General features: G+C 37.7%; 1 long non-coding RNA gene across 2 annotated transcripts; it reads left to right on the top strand.

Moving 5' to 3' along the window:
• The first annotated feature begins 203 nt into the window (after positions 1-203).
• On the top strand, positions 204-14,856 carry LOC145723153 (uncharacterized). 2 transcript variants are annotated; one of them, XR_014148021.1, is made up of 2 exons: positions 204-1,063; positions 7,169-14,856. It is a non-coding gene; the product is annotated as an uncharacterized LOC145723153 (long non-coding RNA). The 2 variants fall into 2 exon arrangements; XR_014148022.1 differs by lacking the exon at positions 204-1,063 and adding an exon at positions 1,074-1,760.
• The last annotated feature ends 1,143 nt before the right edge of the window (positions 14,857-15,999 follow it).

The following is a 15,999-nucleotide window of genomic DNA, read 5'->3' as shown; positions in this document are numbered from 1 at the left end:
TGGTCTGGTTTGTTAATTGTTCTAGAATAAGACTCTTACTGTCAAACTGGAAAAATGTGAAAACCAAACAACAATTATGGTCCAAGATAGGATATTTAATATGATCATTAAGAATGAGAAAGGACATTTGAAGAAGTAAAACACAAGTTAATGACTCTTTGGTGAATGTTCATGTTTAATATAATGGCTAATGGACTCACCTCTGCTAACCCCAAACCTGACATCTAAGCCAAATATTTAGCATGAAAGAAATGCTAATCGGCTGTGTTGAATTTGATCCCAGTGGAAATTTCATTTCTATTGTTTCTTAGAATAAGTGGATTTATGTTGGCTTCCATTGTTTAAGGAAATGCTTTGATTCCTTCGTACTTTCCAGCCAAAGGCACAGAGAAGACTTCCAGAGTAGGAAGCAAGCTGTGTGTGTGTCTCTGTCGCAAATTTGGGCAATTATTAAGAATTTTCCAATCAGAACTGATGTAGGAAAATGGAAGAAACTTTCTGATGAAAGAAGCAAGTAAAACCCAGAAGTCTGCTGCTGTAATCTGCTGAAATTTTAATTCTGCCACTTTCAGTGTTCCATATATAAAATACATGCATTTTAAATTAAATTTCTTGTTTATAATCGCTTATCAGAGAGAGATAAAGATAGATAAATAGAAAACTCCTATTGCATTTCTATGCCATGGAAATAATTTTGGTATTATTAAATATGGACATTTCCTTATATTTGTTTTGCAATCAATTTATCATCATAAATAGACATACATACATACATACAGTAGTAGGGCCATATCCAGTGCTTTAGGTCTATAAGGATATCATGCTCATTGTATAAATACTTGACCAAAACAAAGGAAAAGGGTACATTCTGTGCCAGGGAATGTGCTGGCAAGATCACTGGAAGTTGGTGTCATTGCCTGTCATTAAAGTGCTTGAAAGATTCGTGGTCATGAGATGTGAATGGTAAGAAGCCCATTTTCAAGAGAAGGAGGAGGAAGAAGAAGAAGAAGAGGAGGAGGAGAAAGCAACAGTAACAGCCACAGCAGAAGGGAAAAAAACGGAGGTAGGTGTGGGGAGAGAGAAAGAAAGAAGGAGGGAAAAAAAGAAAAAGAGTTGACTCCTACTAATCCAGTCCCTGGCACAGGCAGGCTGGCCCCCACACCTTCATGCTCTCGCCTCTGTGAGGAATACTGGCTCACCAAGCCAGCTCACAAGTTGTGTTTCTGTTCTGTCTCCAGCTCCTCTGTGTGTCAGTTGCATTTATGATTAGGACCAAGCAATCCAACACATAGTGATTCTCTAATGTGTCATGTCTGCTAGCTTTCTGTTTCTAATAGCCTGGTATCTTCATAATGGCAGAAATCCTGTGCCACAGTGCCTGGTAGTACTGTGTGAGCAATAAGTGCTCAGTTGGTCCACACCTTTTGAAAAGTTTCACTTTACTTATGTTGTTCCCCATTCACCCAGTTCCCCTCTTTATTTTTATTTTATTTTTTAAAGGGATTTATCTACTTATTTTAGAGAGAGAGAGAGAGCTTATGTGTGCACACATGCACTTGTGTAAGTGGGGTTAGGGAAGCACAGAGAGAGAGAGAGAGAGAGAGAGAGAGAATCTCAAGCAGATTCCCCACTGAGCACAGAGCCCTACACAGAAGGGGGCGGATCCCAGGACCCTGAGCTCATGACCTGAGCCGAAACCAAGAATCAGATGCTCAACTGACTGAGGCACCCAGGCACCCTCCCAGTTACTCTCTTTAGAGGTAACCATTACTAGCTTCTTGAATGTCTTTCCAGAGATAATCTGTGCATATTCAGGTGAATACATGTATGGTTCCCCTGCCCTCATTTTTACCCAAATGATATTCTGCATTTTGCTTTTTTTAACTTGAAAATATATCTTGATTTTTGTTGCACAGCAGAACATAAGGAGCTTCCTCATCTTTTCTTTAGAAGTCTCTTTAGCATTCTATTCCAATGTATGGAGCATCATAATTTTTTAAATCAGCTAACTCTTGATGACTTTTAAGCTACTCTTGTTATCTTGCTATTTTGAATTTTACCATAGTTAATGAATAGACTTAAGAATATGTCATTTTACAGAGGTGTGAGTGTGTATGCAGGATGTGTGTGTGTGTGTGTGTGTGTATGTATGTGTAATTGGCTAGGTTAAAGATACGCATATTTTAAATGTTAGTAGTTATTACCAAATTCCCTCCCTAGAGGGATCAACTACATTCCAATCTGTAATGTATGAGAATGCACAAACAAGTCATGTCGTTAGATTTTTCATCTTTACAAATCTGACATTTGAAAAAAAGTATTTCAGTAAAATTTGAACTAGTGTTTCCTTTATTTCAAGTGGAGTAGAGTATCTTTTCATATGTTAAAAAGCTATTTTTATTTCCCTTCTGCGATCTCTCTGGTAATATTCTTTACCCATTTTTTTCTACTTATTTTGTTCTTTTTCTTATTGATTCTAGGAGATCTTTATATATGAGGGAAATGAGCCCTTTGTCAGTGTTAAGAATTGCAAGTATTTCCCAGTTTCTTATTTTATATAGCTGAGTCCAGCAATTCTTTATTTCATGGTTTGTATATATTGAGTTGTATTTTAAAAGGCTTTCTTTACTGTGAAGTTTTTTTTTTTTCCAAAACTTTCTCTGTTCCTTCTCTTCATTTACTTTTAACTCTTTGATCCACCTGGAATTTATTTTGGTATAATTTGTGAGATCCTTTAATTTAAATCTGTTACATTAGTAACAGATACACAGTATTAGATGATTGCTCTGCATTGTCATAAAGTTATTTACCCTGTAAGTGATGTGTGTAGAAGCAACAATGTCTGTTAAAAGGAACAAAACTTATATCTAATAACAAAAATAAATCAGGGTGCCTAAGAAGGGTGTTAAACCCTTAAAGCACTACCTAAGAGATTATTAACTGTATAAACATTGTTCTACATGGTATAAGATTTCTATTATATCATTAAAAGAAATCTCAGTATTGCCACTTGAAATACTCATCTTGCATAATTTGAGTCTGAATTTAATTACACCTCTTAAAAACAAACTTTTTTTTTTTCCAACTCTGTGTTTAATGTATTGGGTGAAGTAATTCCTATTGATCTATTTCAGGATTTTTTTCTATGTGAAAGAAGTCATTTTGTAAGTTCAGACCATACAGAAGCTTTCTGTAAATTTTACCTTCACCAGCATGAGAGCACTGAATGGGTGCCACAGAGGAAAGATAGAGAAGCTCAACATGCAGATTTCAGGGCCAAAGGCAGAAGGAAAACTAATTTTATCCTTTTGGCAACTTTTACTGTACCTGATTAAGGAATTTGAAGTAAAAACAGATAATTTGACTGAGCAAAACATTTTAGATTTATGTCCACTTACAAGTGAGCACGATGTTGACTGTGTTTTTGTTGAAGCATAGAGCAAGACTGAAGTGGCGTTCCCACCGTGACATTTCATCCAAAGTTCAGCTTAACTGTAGAAAGTTATTTTAGAGATTATCTCTATCCAGTCTTCTCATTTTGCTGATCAAGTAATCAAGGATCAATAAGCCCTGATAACATGTCTACAGACTTAATATTACTAGCGAATATCTTTAAAAGGAAGATCAGTTGACCCTTGAATAACATGGGTTTGAAGGGCACAGGTCCACTTAGATGTGGATTTCTTACAATACAGTACTGTGAATGTATTTTTTCTTATGATTTTCTTTAACAACATCTTCTTTTCTGTAGTTTATCTTATTGTAGGAATACAGTATATAATACATTTACCAAACAGAATATATGTTAATCGACTGTTTATGTATTTCACAATGCTTCCAGTCAACAGTAGGCTATTGGTACTTAAGTTTTTGGAGAGTTAAAATTCATATGTGAATTTTCAGCTGGACAGGGGTTGGTGCCCCTGACTCCCCACCCATGTTGTTCAAGGGTCAAATGTATTTATGGATTGATAGGAGTACATAAAAATAGAGAAAGTAAGGAGAGAACATAAAAATCATTTAATCCATCATTCTTCCTAACAGAAGGTAAAAGGTGTTCCTTATAAAGAAAATATTTGAAATAAGTTTTCAAATATCAGAAAAATTTAGAGGCAGCCTTGAATGCTCAGTGAACTTATTTTGGGACAAACAAGAATGATTTTACTAGGTGAAGAGTAAGTACATGTGGAACATATTTCCTCAGAAAGTTCTCTCTGTTAAACTACAAAGAGATTGAGTTTATAGATGATTATAATTATTAAGAAAAACTAAAGTTTTTCTGAGTACATTTTTGACCTTTTGAGTTTAACTTCATGGAAAGTGATCACAGCTTTCCAGAATACATCATGTCAGGGACAGAATAATAGGCTGATTTAACTCAGTATGAAGTTTTCTTAATGAAAGTCCGTTGAAATAGAAATAACATTGTGACTCTCCCAGTCACCAAAAACTTCCTTTTAGAGTATTTATCCTTACAAATGAAAAACAAGTATTAGAAGCAGTCAGAGATGAATAAGATTCCTTTGCCCTAAGTGCCCATGTTATTACAAAAACAATAAAGTCAATTGCCCAATTTGGCTATTGGAAAGCTTTCAAGAAGCAAATTCAGGGATTATAAAAGTAATATTTTGAGAGTCAGAGTCCCATGGTGAAAACTAAAACCAGTAGAAATGTTTAAATACAGAAAGGTTTATGTTACAAATTCTTATCATTCATATGGTTGTATGAAGAAAGAAAACAGGAAACTTCTTGAAAAGTCATTGACTTTAGGCTCTAAATCCAAATGGCCTTTCGAGCTAACTGGGGGGTTTAAAAACAAACGAAGATTGTTGTGCCACTGATTTCATAGCTTGAGATTTTTTTTATCATTTGTTTATTAAATGGAGAGTGATGACATTTCAGGAAATTGAAGATAGATTGTGTTCAAAATATGAAAAAGGAAATACGAGAGCAAAATTTGTCTCTGAGATGTGTCCTTCATTTTATTCTCTTGTTCCTAACTTAGCTGACCAGGTCCTGTGGCATGTAGCCTTTAATATTCACATTCTGAATTCTACCAATCCAGAGTTTTCTTCTGAAGCAAAAATACTGCATATTTATATACTTAAGATCTCTGGTTACATTCTTTTGTCAAAGAAGACATTAGAGTTTCCTTCAAAATTTTGTTCTTACAATTTGGAGTCCACAGTGAATAGAATAGGTTTCTGTTTTTAAGGAGTTTGAAATTTCCCTTTACCCCGCTTTTGTTTCCATTCCTGCTATCAAAATACATCAGTCTTGTATATATTGTAGTGGTTATTGGATATTGGTTACACAGATCCAAGAGGTAATTTGGCAATAGCACAATTTCTTTTTCTCTATATTTGGGAGCAAAATAATAAATTCTAGTCACTATTCCTTAGAGTCGATCTTTGTGAGCTTTGACATTAGGGTTTTCTCTGTACTGCTATTGGAGTATAAACTGAGATAAGACCATATATTCAGAACAGAGTGCTAAGAGGAGATACAAAGATGGGTCTGGGCACAACTATTTATCTATATCCCTTAGAAATAAAGATGGCCTCAACTTGGCTAGCTTAATTTTGCACCCATAAAATGGTCATATTTTTCCTCCCACTCCATATCCAGAGTTCTTTTGTTTTCGTCTAGTTTGGTTTTCCTTCTTTTGTGTTTAATAAAACCCTCTCTGCGTTCAGGCTTAAGTATATGATTTCTTGGAAATCATGTAGATAATTGAGAAGTAGGATGAAGTAAGGACATTTTTATCTCCACTGATCTGAGGACTGACATTAGACAAACTATCTTTTATCAGAGTTGTCTTGGCATAATTTAAAGAGAGCAAAAGTAAAAATATAATGCTTGACCTTAATTTGTCTTCCCATAAACTGTAACAAGATACGGAGTTTTTTCTAGGCTGAAACAAACATTCAGAATATGGCTGAATCTAGGAAGTTATATCCTGAGCATAATTAGGATGTTTCTTCCCAAGTTTTCATCTTACACTTGTTTTATTTCTTTTCTGTCTCTCTTTGTAGTCTTTGAAGTGGTGTTTGTAAATTTTTCCTTGCCAGGTTTGATCTCTCTTCCAATGTTGGAGAATTGGCCATGTGTGAGTTTTGGAAGCCAAAAAGGTCATATATATGCTTTTCCTCGTGGTTGGGATATAGGCCATTGGCTCAGGAACTCAGAGGCTCCTGCCTAGACTTTGAGAGGCAGATAATGTGGTAGAGCCAGGTTGCTTGGGTTTGAGTGCCAGTCCCTTACCAGCTCTAAAACCTTAGGCCCAGGGCTCAGTCTCTGTGAGCCTTGGTATTTTCACCTGTGAAGTGGGACAGTTACTTTCTTTAGGGTGTTATTCTGAGGATTAAATGAGATAGAGTTAACTTGCTTAGAATGGGGTCCCACAGGTAGTGAACTCATGGTAGGTGTGAGCAAGGGGCCAGCAGTGCAATGAAATGACAATTCAGAATTCATCTGGCAGAGACTGTGTCTCACACCTGGAGTCTGGTGGTGGCTTCACAGTCAAGAAATTCCTTCTATATGACCTTGGTTCTGGATTCCTTTGATTTTCTCCAGTTTCCAATCTTAGTCCTCCACCTTTGAGTCAATTTTATAAGCCACTAAATAACTGTCCAGAAAAATTTTCAGTTTTAACTTTGACCATAAGAGTTCATACCCAGATGGATATGGTCTGTGACAATCGTGTGACTGCCTGACTATTGTGTCCGACTGTTTTACTTTGGTTTCATTTATATAGGCCTTTTCTCCATAAAGAGGGAGTTAGTGTCCTAACTACAAAGACCTTCCCTTGCATTTTGTTTGTGTCAGCCATAGTTGCATGGTACTGGGCCCAGGACCAGCATGTGCTACCCTCTTTAGCACATGGGCTGGTACAGAGGAAGCCAGTGGAATATATAAAGGCATGTTGAAGAAATGAGTGAGCAGGTGGAGGATTCAACAGATGCTGTCGACTCAGAGTTCTGACATTGTTGAGCTGTGCTATCAGCCCTTTAACAGCTGGGCTAACAGCCCTTTACAGCTGTGCTGTAAGCCCTTCTGGTTTAAGCAAAATAGAAATTCTTATATGTTATTTTTGATTTTTGATTTGGTATTCTGTAATTGGAGCCAATACATCCTAACATTAAGATTGAATGTTTTTACCCCCTAGACGCTACCTTTTTTTGTTGTCGTTATCCATCTACTGCCAAAAGAAGTCCTTCTTGCCACTTTTTTGGAGAGGTGATTTACTAAGGGTGCTGTACAAAGTTCTGCTGGAAACAAATTTTACTTTGGAAAGATTCTGTATGGTTCATCAAAACCACTGTTTCCTTCTCTAACTCAGGAGAATCTCTTTTGGAGAACATCAGAACAGATGGGATGCGAGCAGATGAAATACAAGATGGAGGCAAATGCTGTTATTTCAAAATGGAACTTTTTATAAGGTTTTTGCATTAAGTTTGGTACAGTTTGCATTAGTCATTAAAGCATTATGAAGTTATTTGGATTATACATGTTCGGAAAATGAAAAACAAATGAAACGATTATTTTTCTGTTTAGTTCTGAACTGCCTCAATGGCCTGTCTTTACAGAGATATTTTATAAAACAGCTTGAGTCAACATAGAACAAAGAATTTGAGCATGCACAACAAATCCTTGGAAAGAGTTCTGTCAGAGCTTTCATCTGACCACCAACCTGAAATGCTGATCACCAGCCAGAAAATCTCTCCACATTGTCTCTCTTCAAGAGGTGTTAAATTGCAGCGCAGTCAGGATGAAAAAAAAAAAAGTCAGATTTTAATAATATCCAGTCTTAGATGTCATCAGCAAGAAGACATTTCCTGGAAAGAACTATGTTATTACAGTATTATTATTTGTAATGATTTGCTTGATATGATCAACAAAGAAAAAGTAAATGATCCAAATGGGACTTCTGGCAGGGAACTGAATTCTCATTAAAAGAAGTATTAGTGGACCAAACACATTTGAGTAAACACTGAAGATGAACTTGATTTAGAAAGGAGGAGCTGTTTGTGGAGACCACAAGAATTTGTAAGGCCAAGGAATTCCGGTTTCACCCACCAAGGGAGAATAAAACCAGGCTGACCTTTGCCAAATCTCTTGGCAGCCTTAGCCAAGATTTATATTTAAGGAATACTTAAAAGTCAAAATAACATAGTTTACATGATGTCATGTGCTTTATCATTGCCATCGTTTAGATACTCAGACAATGGCATAAACCTTGGAGCTCTGGCATCTCAGAAAAATACCAGGAAGCGTTGGGGATGGGGGTGGGGTTGGGGGGGAGAAGACCTCAGATTCATTGCTATGAGGTCATCAGCTTGAAAGGTAATCAATAAATCAGAGGCGACTGGCTGTGAAAATGTTGCCAGCTCAGTTTGCCAGTGAGAAAAATCAATACAAAAATGTTAACAATGCCATTGATGGGGTAGTTATGAAAGAGACTAGAGACGGTTCAACCAAACACATTCATTTCTACATTTTGGACAGTTGTTTTTTAAAAATATATAAGATGGGGGCTTCTAGGTGGCTCAGTCGGTTGGGCCTCTGACTCTTGATTTTTGGCTCAGGTCATGATCTCAGGGTTGTGAGACTGAGCCCTGTGTTGGGCTCTGCACTCAGTGGGGAGTCTGCTTGGGATTCTCTTCTTCTCCCTCTGCCCCTCTCTGCCTTGTGTGCTTTCTCTCTCAAATAAATAAATGAATGAATAAATAAATAAATAAATAAATCTTTTTAAAAATAAAAATATGTAAGATGAAAAAACAAGGAAAATTTGAGTTAGGTAAATGTCTGGAGATAGATCCCTGCCAGTTCCTGCCATAATATATGCCAATCTTAGTTTCTAAAAATCCTTGCATAAATGTAACATTTTCAATTCCCAGATGTTCAGTGATCTCATTCAAGTAATATTTGATCCAAATCACAAATGGAAGACATTAAACAATTTAGAATTACTTGATAGGGTATGAGCAATATTATTATTAAATAACTATAAAAGTACTGAAATATAACTTGACTGTTAATTGTTTTAATAAGAAGTTATTTTTTAATGGATAAAAGTAAGATATATTTTTTCCTGCCCTAGTTTTAAATATAAGGATAAATTATGCTGCTGCTTATCTTCCAGGTTTTATGCTAGGAGATGAGTCAGACTTGAATAATACTCCATTCATCTGCAGAAAAGCAGTAGGTTCACTCAGAGGCTTGCTCCAGTGATTAAACTTTATGCAACAATGCCTCCAAATCAGTTGAGGAGATGGATTCAAAAGTCATTCTTATATAGGGAATATGGTATGGATTCGCAAATTAGATCCATAGGTTGGTGGGGGTACAGAGGGTGTGAGATACAAAGAAACTTAGGACCACTTTCTCAGTGTCTTTAAAGTTTATGATTGATGGATTACAGTGGATTACCAGAAGGTGGGCTTCTCTACACTTCTGTGCAAATTTCTTTTTAGGGCAGTCCAAGACACTCAGAAAATTAGACTGTTTTACAGATGTAAACCTCCTTCCTCTCTCTTTCCCACTCCTCCCTCCCAGTTCATATTCCCTTTATGCCCTGTACAGAATGGAGTTCCGGGTGGATGCCAAATTTGAGTATCTTTCTCATCCCTTAGAGCAAAACACTCCGCACCTGGTCCCATTTTAAACAATACCTTGCACCTAGTCCAGATCCTTTGACTAATATTTGTTGAATTGGAATATAAATTACCAAGGGGATCTAGACCTTTGAGGCCTACTGACCCATTTCATTTATTAATGCTATTTGCAGAGTATTTGGCTCTGGTACTGTTAGATGAAGACCAGCTGGCCCAGGTGAGGGTAATTATGGTTGCAGTCCAAACCTGGAGCTACCAGAAACCCATAGGGCAACATGGAAATAGAAGTTTGGGAGTTCATCCCTCTTGAGTGGTTGTTTCACTTTTGAAGGGGAACAATGTACTCTTTCTACAGATGGAAAAATAGTTCTGAATTTCAGAATTCACTTGGGTAGTTTTTTAACACCTGCATTAGGAACTCAAAACTTTCCACATTCTTCTGCATTTTCTTCACCTCATATAACACATGGTCTTCCCTCGGGGGCTTTCCTCTTCTCACTATGCTAAACTCAAAGCTCATTTGTCACCTTTTTCACATACCATCTTGGGAGGGTTTCCCTTTTCGGGGTTGGGACTCCACCTGGAAGAGGACAGGTAGATGTCCTCTTAGAAACTTCTGTTACCATATTTCATTGATTCTTAGGCACACATTGTTTTCATATTTGTATCTCTGAAACAGATGTGTGTTTCAATCTGTGGTATTTTATATTCAACAAAATACAGCATAACAGCCAACACTTTCTGGTAACAGCAATAACACTATGTCTTTGGCAGTTCCTAAAATTACTTTGGGATCTATAGTTATGGTACTCTAAAATGCCTCTCCAGGATTATCCGTGTCTTGTATATTCAGAGCCCTGTGAATCACTGTATGGCTTTTGATCCTTTTAAGGTTCTTTGACTTAGATTAGGAGAGTATAGTTGCTAAATCAATAAAGTGCTGTTTTTTGTTTTGTTTTGTTTTTGTTTTAAAAGGCAAGCTACTCATTCTTTGCCTATTTTTTAAAAAGATTTTATTTATTTATTTGACACAGAGAGAGTATGAGCAGTGGGAGCATCCCACAGAGGGAGAAGCAGACTCCCCACTGAGCAGGGAGCCTGATGCGGGACTCAGTCCTGCAACTCCAGGATCATGACCTGAGCTGAAGGCAGTGCCTTAACCAACCAAGCCATGCAGGCACCCCATTCTTTGCCTATTAGAGCCACCACACAAAATAATTATAGCTAATATTTATTTAGTGTTGACTGTGCTGCAGGCGCTGTTCTAAGAACTGGAAATGTGTTAAATTACTTAATCTGCACAACGACCGAATGAGGAAGGTAGTCTATTTAGCAGATGATGATGTTGAAGCTCAGAGAGTTTATTAACTAGCCTTAATATGAAGTATTGGAACAGGGACTTGAACCCAAGCAGCCTGGCTCCAAGGTCCATGCTCTTATCATTCATCACTGCCACAGAAAGATTTATGGTAATGTAATTGACAAGCAGATAGGCTACAAGGAGTCCATCTTCAAGCCAATCCCACTGAGATTACTGCTGAGAATATTGTTATTATATGAGTCAATTTATGTCCTGAGATCTGAACTTCAGGACTATAAGAAAAGCTCAGCAGATTTTAGTGTCCACCTGAAAAACACACCATGATGACTGACACCCAGAGACAGATGCCTGGGTCAGGGTGTGGACGACCAGAATATAGCAACTGCCTTCATTTTAACTTCTTTTATGCTTGAGTGTTCTTGTCAACTACCACTCTTCTGTAATTGCCTTAACAATCCAACTCTGTTACTCAGTTTTCTTCAGGTTTGTCTGAAAGTAGGTGCTGGTTGTTTTTGCAGGTCAAATCCAACCTCAAAGGGCAAAGATTTTTTCACCACTGAAAAATTTCAAAAGAATATACTGTATTCTGTGAAAGTAATTTTAAAAGAAGCTCTCTTGAATTGTTTAAACAACAACAACCTCACTGGAAAAAATATATATTCTCTTGGACTGACCATTTAAATGTAGACATGCTCTTCAGCTGTTTGAGTCATGGATAATTGTTTTAAAATACAATTTGTTTTATGTTTAGAGCTCATAGAGCACTTAAAGCAGGATTAACCTCTATATATTGCAGACATGATTAAGCTACATTTCTATCATTTGCTTGAATTCTTCCCAGAAAGTGATATAGTATAGTTTTGGTCTTCAGCATTATGACTCTGAAGCCACCGTTCGTAAGGATATAATTTGTTTTTATAGCTTAAAATTCTGTTTGCATGTAATTATTCTGGATCAAGATTGTGCTATAAAACAGATTCTCCTGAACAAAGGGAAATTCCAACTTACCCTATGAATTACAAATAGATTCTATTTGAATAACTGACCAGTATGCCAGTTTTTTCTCTTTATTTCTTATTTGACTTTATTAATCTATTAATCTGTCAGCTAAGATTTCAAAAAGCTCCATTAAAACATTAATACATTTTTGGGTGTATTTTTATTATTATTTCATAGAGCTGTTAGTCCTGCCTTCCAGGTGCATTAAGAGGTACAAAGGATTCTTTTGGGACCCACTAGCTCCACCCTTTCCTCTGGGCCATGGGACAGGATAATGGAGTCAAGATCACATGGGAATTTGTAACGGCTGGTTGAACATTGGAGTGTGGCCCAAACTCCCTTTTTCTATTCCCCCAAAACTGTATAGTTACCCCTATTTGTTAAGCAGGTCTTCTGGGATCCAAACAAAAAATTACATAAAAGCCTCAAGAACATTTTTATAACCATTCGGTTGTCAAATTCATTCTTGAATTGGGCATTATTTCCAATCAAGTAAATATTGGCAAAAAATTCTTCAGTTGTCAACTGTGTATTAAGCACTCACCACAGACTCTGCACTGGACGTGGAGCCTGCTCAAGATTCTCTTTCTCTCTCCTGTCCCCCACCCCTCCCGCACAGGCATACTCTCTCTCTCAAAAACAACAAAACCCCACCACATATGCCACACATAATAATTGCATTTTATTCTGATTTCTGTGATTCAGAGCATTGGATCTTGCTGTTAATCTGAACAACATTTTGGATTTCATCATACCTGAATATGGGGAGTGGTGAGCCGGTTGTTTCTTTGTAATAATTTGTAAGTTTTTAAAAGATGTAGGTCTCAGTCAACTAAAAACTGTGTGAAATTTATTTGAAATCATTATATACATTATGTGTTTGTAATTATGTTAATATTCCTTATTAGAGTCTCCCAAAGCACTGTTTTAGACCTGAAACGAGAATGATTTACTTACCTAATGCAAATAACTTACTGAGAGAGAAACCTGTAAGGAAGTAAGAAAATGGCAAGAAAATCTGGCAAAGACATGGCTTTCAGTGGAGCCCCAGGGTAGCTCTGGAGTGCGAATGGTACTCTAGGATTATCTCACCTATGCTTTTTCAGCTCAGCCAGTGGCTGCGCCCTGCCCTGTGGGGAGTGGGAGGAGGCACTTACCCCCTTAGGCAATTCTTGGTGAGGACAGTTCTCCAGAGAAGGGGGCAACTGTGAGCCAGCAGCAGCCAGCACTCACTTACTGGGGGCACTTGCCTTGTAAATGGACGGGACAAGGCACCAACGCTGTCCGCTACAGGCTTCCAAGGAAGCTCTATAGGGAGCAATCAGCAGTAATCTCAAAAAAAAAAAGAGAAACTTTGATTTGGCTGCCCTTTGAGATGTGGAATTATTTTTCAGTTTACCCAATCCTTAATTGACTATTGATCAGAGAAAGTGAATCTGCACAGTTATATCTATAAATCAAAAGAAAAGGGGGAATTGAATAGACTTACCATCAGACTTTTGAGAACTTGAAGTTTTTTGCTAATTTAGTAAATCTGAGCTCAAACCGTCCCTCCATCTCTAAACTATTTTGGTTTTCGGGAAGTAAAGACTATTTGGGAATGAAAATAGCAACAGTAACTGACATTCATTTTATTAAAAATTAAAAGCCATGCATTAAAAAAAGAATTATTTTCTTTATTTTATAAAAGGGAGAAACAACTACATGCTCATTGGTACAATTGGAAACATGAGAGGTATTTAGAGAATGAGACAGTCATTTCACCTCTGCCCATTGCTGAACCCAGCCTTCTGAGGTTTCCAGTGTGAAAGTTTTAGTATTATTCCACTCATTTAACTGTGTGAATATAAACAGAGAAAACATGTAGCATACTTAGGGCTTCCTTTTCTGTTTTATAATAAAAGGGCGTCCTTTTTCTAAAAGGTAGATATATGACATAATCTGGCCCTGGTTCAGTGAGCAGACTTTGTGCTTCGCTTTGCTTTGGAACGATAAAAAGTTGAATTCCATGCTTAGGGGTCCAGAGGTAAGGGTTACAGGATATCTGGTCAAGAAGGAAATGTGGCCTTTGGACAAGGTAAGAGGACAAAAATAGCTGCATTGGGAGGTTGATGCCCTTGACCATAAGGTCAGGCTTTAGAGTTTTGAACTCTTCAAGAATATTTTGAAGTCATTTTGGCAGAGAGCTAAAGTTTTTAATTTTTATGTTTTGGACTAGATCTTTGGAAAGCTATCTGTTGTTTTTCCTTATGACTCTATGCAGAGACAGCATACATGTTTTCCTTCTTGAAAACCAGCTGGTGTTTTACTTTAGTAGACATTACCCCAGATAGCAGAATGAAGGAACTGTTTAGAACTGAAAGGGGGCCATGCAGACATGGCATGTCTTCTCCAGGCCATCCGGCATAGGGCACTTGTCCTCATCCACACAGCAGGCTCTGGTAGGTGTTGATTTTCTCAATGGCTGGTCCAAACTTCTGGCACTCCACTGGGCCCCACTTATGTTTAGTCCTATTTTACTGATGAGGAAATCGAGGCTCAGAGAGTTCTATAAATCGCCCAAGGTCAGAGTGTGGTAGAGTCCTATGAGTCTAGGTTTGTTTAGCTCCAAATACCATATTTTCCATTGCATCACACTGACTCTCACAGTCCTGTGCCAGGACTTTACCAGCTAGTGAGAATTGTAGGTCTCTATCCCACATGAAGAAACTCTAACCAGACAGAGTGACTGAGAGCAAAATAAGGTGAAGAAATATTGAAGTGGGAATGGTGTAAAGGGGTAGGATTACAAGTCCAAGCCAACTAGGATTCTGGGGCAGCTGTGTGTTCTTAGATAAGTCACCTAACCTAATTAGCCTCAGTACCCCCCCATTTGTTAATTAAGGCTGTGATCAATAGAAATAGAAGTTCTAGTACTAACATTTTCTGATTCTTGTCAAGAAAATTTGGAGGGAATAATCAATGAACTTGGTCTTGAAGGAGGAAGTGATGGAGTGGGGGAAGGACAGTTCAGATTAGGGGAGTAACTTAAGCTTAGAGGTGAGTTCAGATAAGCTGCATTCTTGGGGGCGGTAATGGACCCCCACACGTTCACTCATAAAGCAAGGCCCAGTGCTTGGACAGGAGGTGAGAGAAATGCCAATGTAGAAAGTATCTGGAGATCCATGCTTAGCCCACTCATTGTTCTGGGTCACATCTCATTTTTTGTCCAGTTAAAAGCTTCCTTATTATCCACTCTGAGAAGGTGAGGTGGAAATTTAATAATTCTTAAGGTATAATGACCTATTTGGGAATACATACTAAATGCAACGGAGAAGGCTTTTCTTACTGACAAGAGATCAAATGTGTGCTAGGGATTTGAGGAAACTCCCGCACATGAGCTGAGTTATGAAGTTTGAGCTTCTCTCTCCTATTATCTTTGTTGGGTGTTCAATTCTATTCAAGCAACAATTATGAAGGGCTGATTATACACCTGACATTATGGATAAAAGCAGCCCACAGCCTCATTAGTCATGGAGTAAAGGATATGCAACTCCTAGAGAAGCACTATGAACATGGATGGGGCTATGGGAAGTGAGTGATTATAGAAGGCCAGAGGGACTGGGGAAGACTTCCTACAGGATGGGATAGTTGAACTATACCTTGAAAGAAAAGAAGAGGAGGGAGGGAATGGCAAACCAGCTGAAGGAAATAGAATGAGGAAAGGCACAGAAGCAGACATGCACAAGTTGATCAGGGAATGACAAGACTCATCAGATATGGCGGGAGCAGTCCATGGAGAGTTGGAGGAGAACATAGCTGAATGTGAAATAAGGTCTCATAATGTCTCTGCATGTTCTGAGAAGAAAGTTTCTGAATTTTAAAAACATGCTAACTACTATACCATCTCCTGAGACTTAGTGTGGGATTCTGGGAATGTGTCTGGGTTTGTTAGAGCAGTTATGGGTCAGAAAAAATGGAATAAAGTGGCTGATTGAAATCAAATGGCGAACTGAACTCATTTATTGAAGGGAATGGGCTGAAAACAGAAGGGTTTATAGACTTTGGAATAAAATTATATTT

This window comes from Leptonychotes weddellii, chromosome 8 (assembly GCF_054177405.1).
Source record: "Leptonychotes weddellii isolate Sample4059 chromosome 8, ASM5417740v2, whole genome shotgun sequence".
Lineage (NCBI taxonomy): Eukaryota > Metazoa > Chordata > Mammalia > Carnivora > Phocidae > Leptonychotes > Leptonychotes weddellii.
The sequence above is the reverse complement of the archived record's forward strand: the minus strand, read 5'-3'. Positions and strand labels throughout refer to the sequence as shown.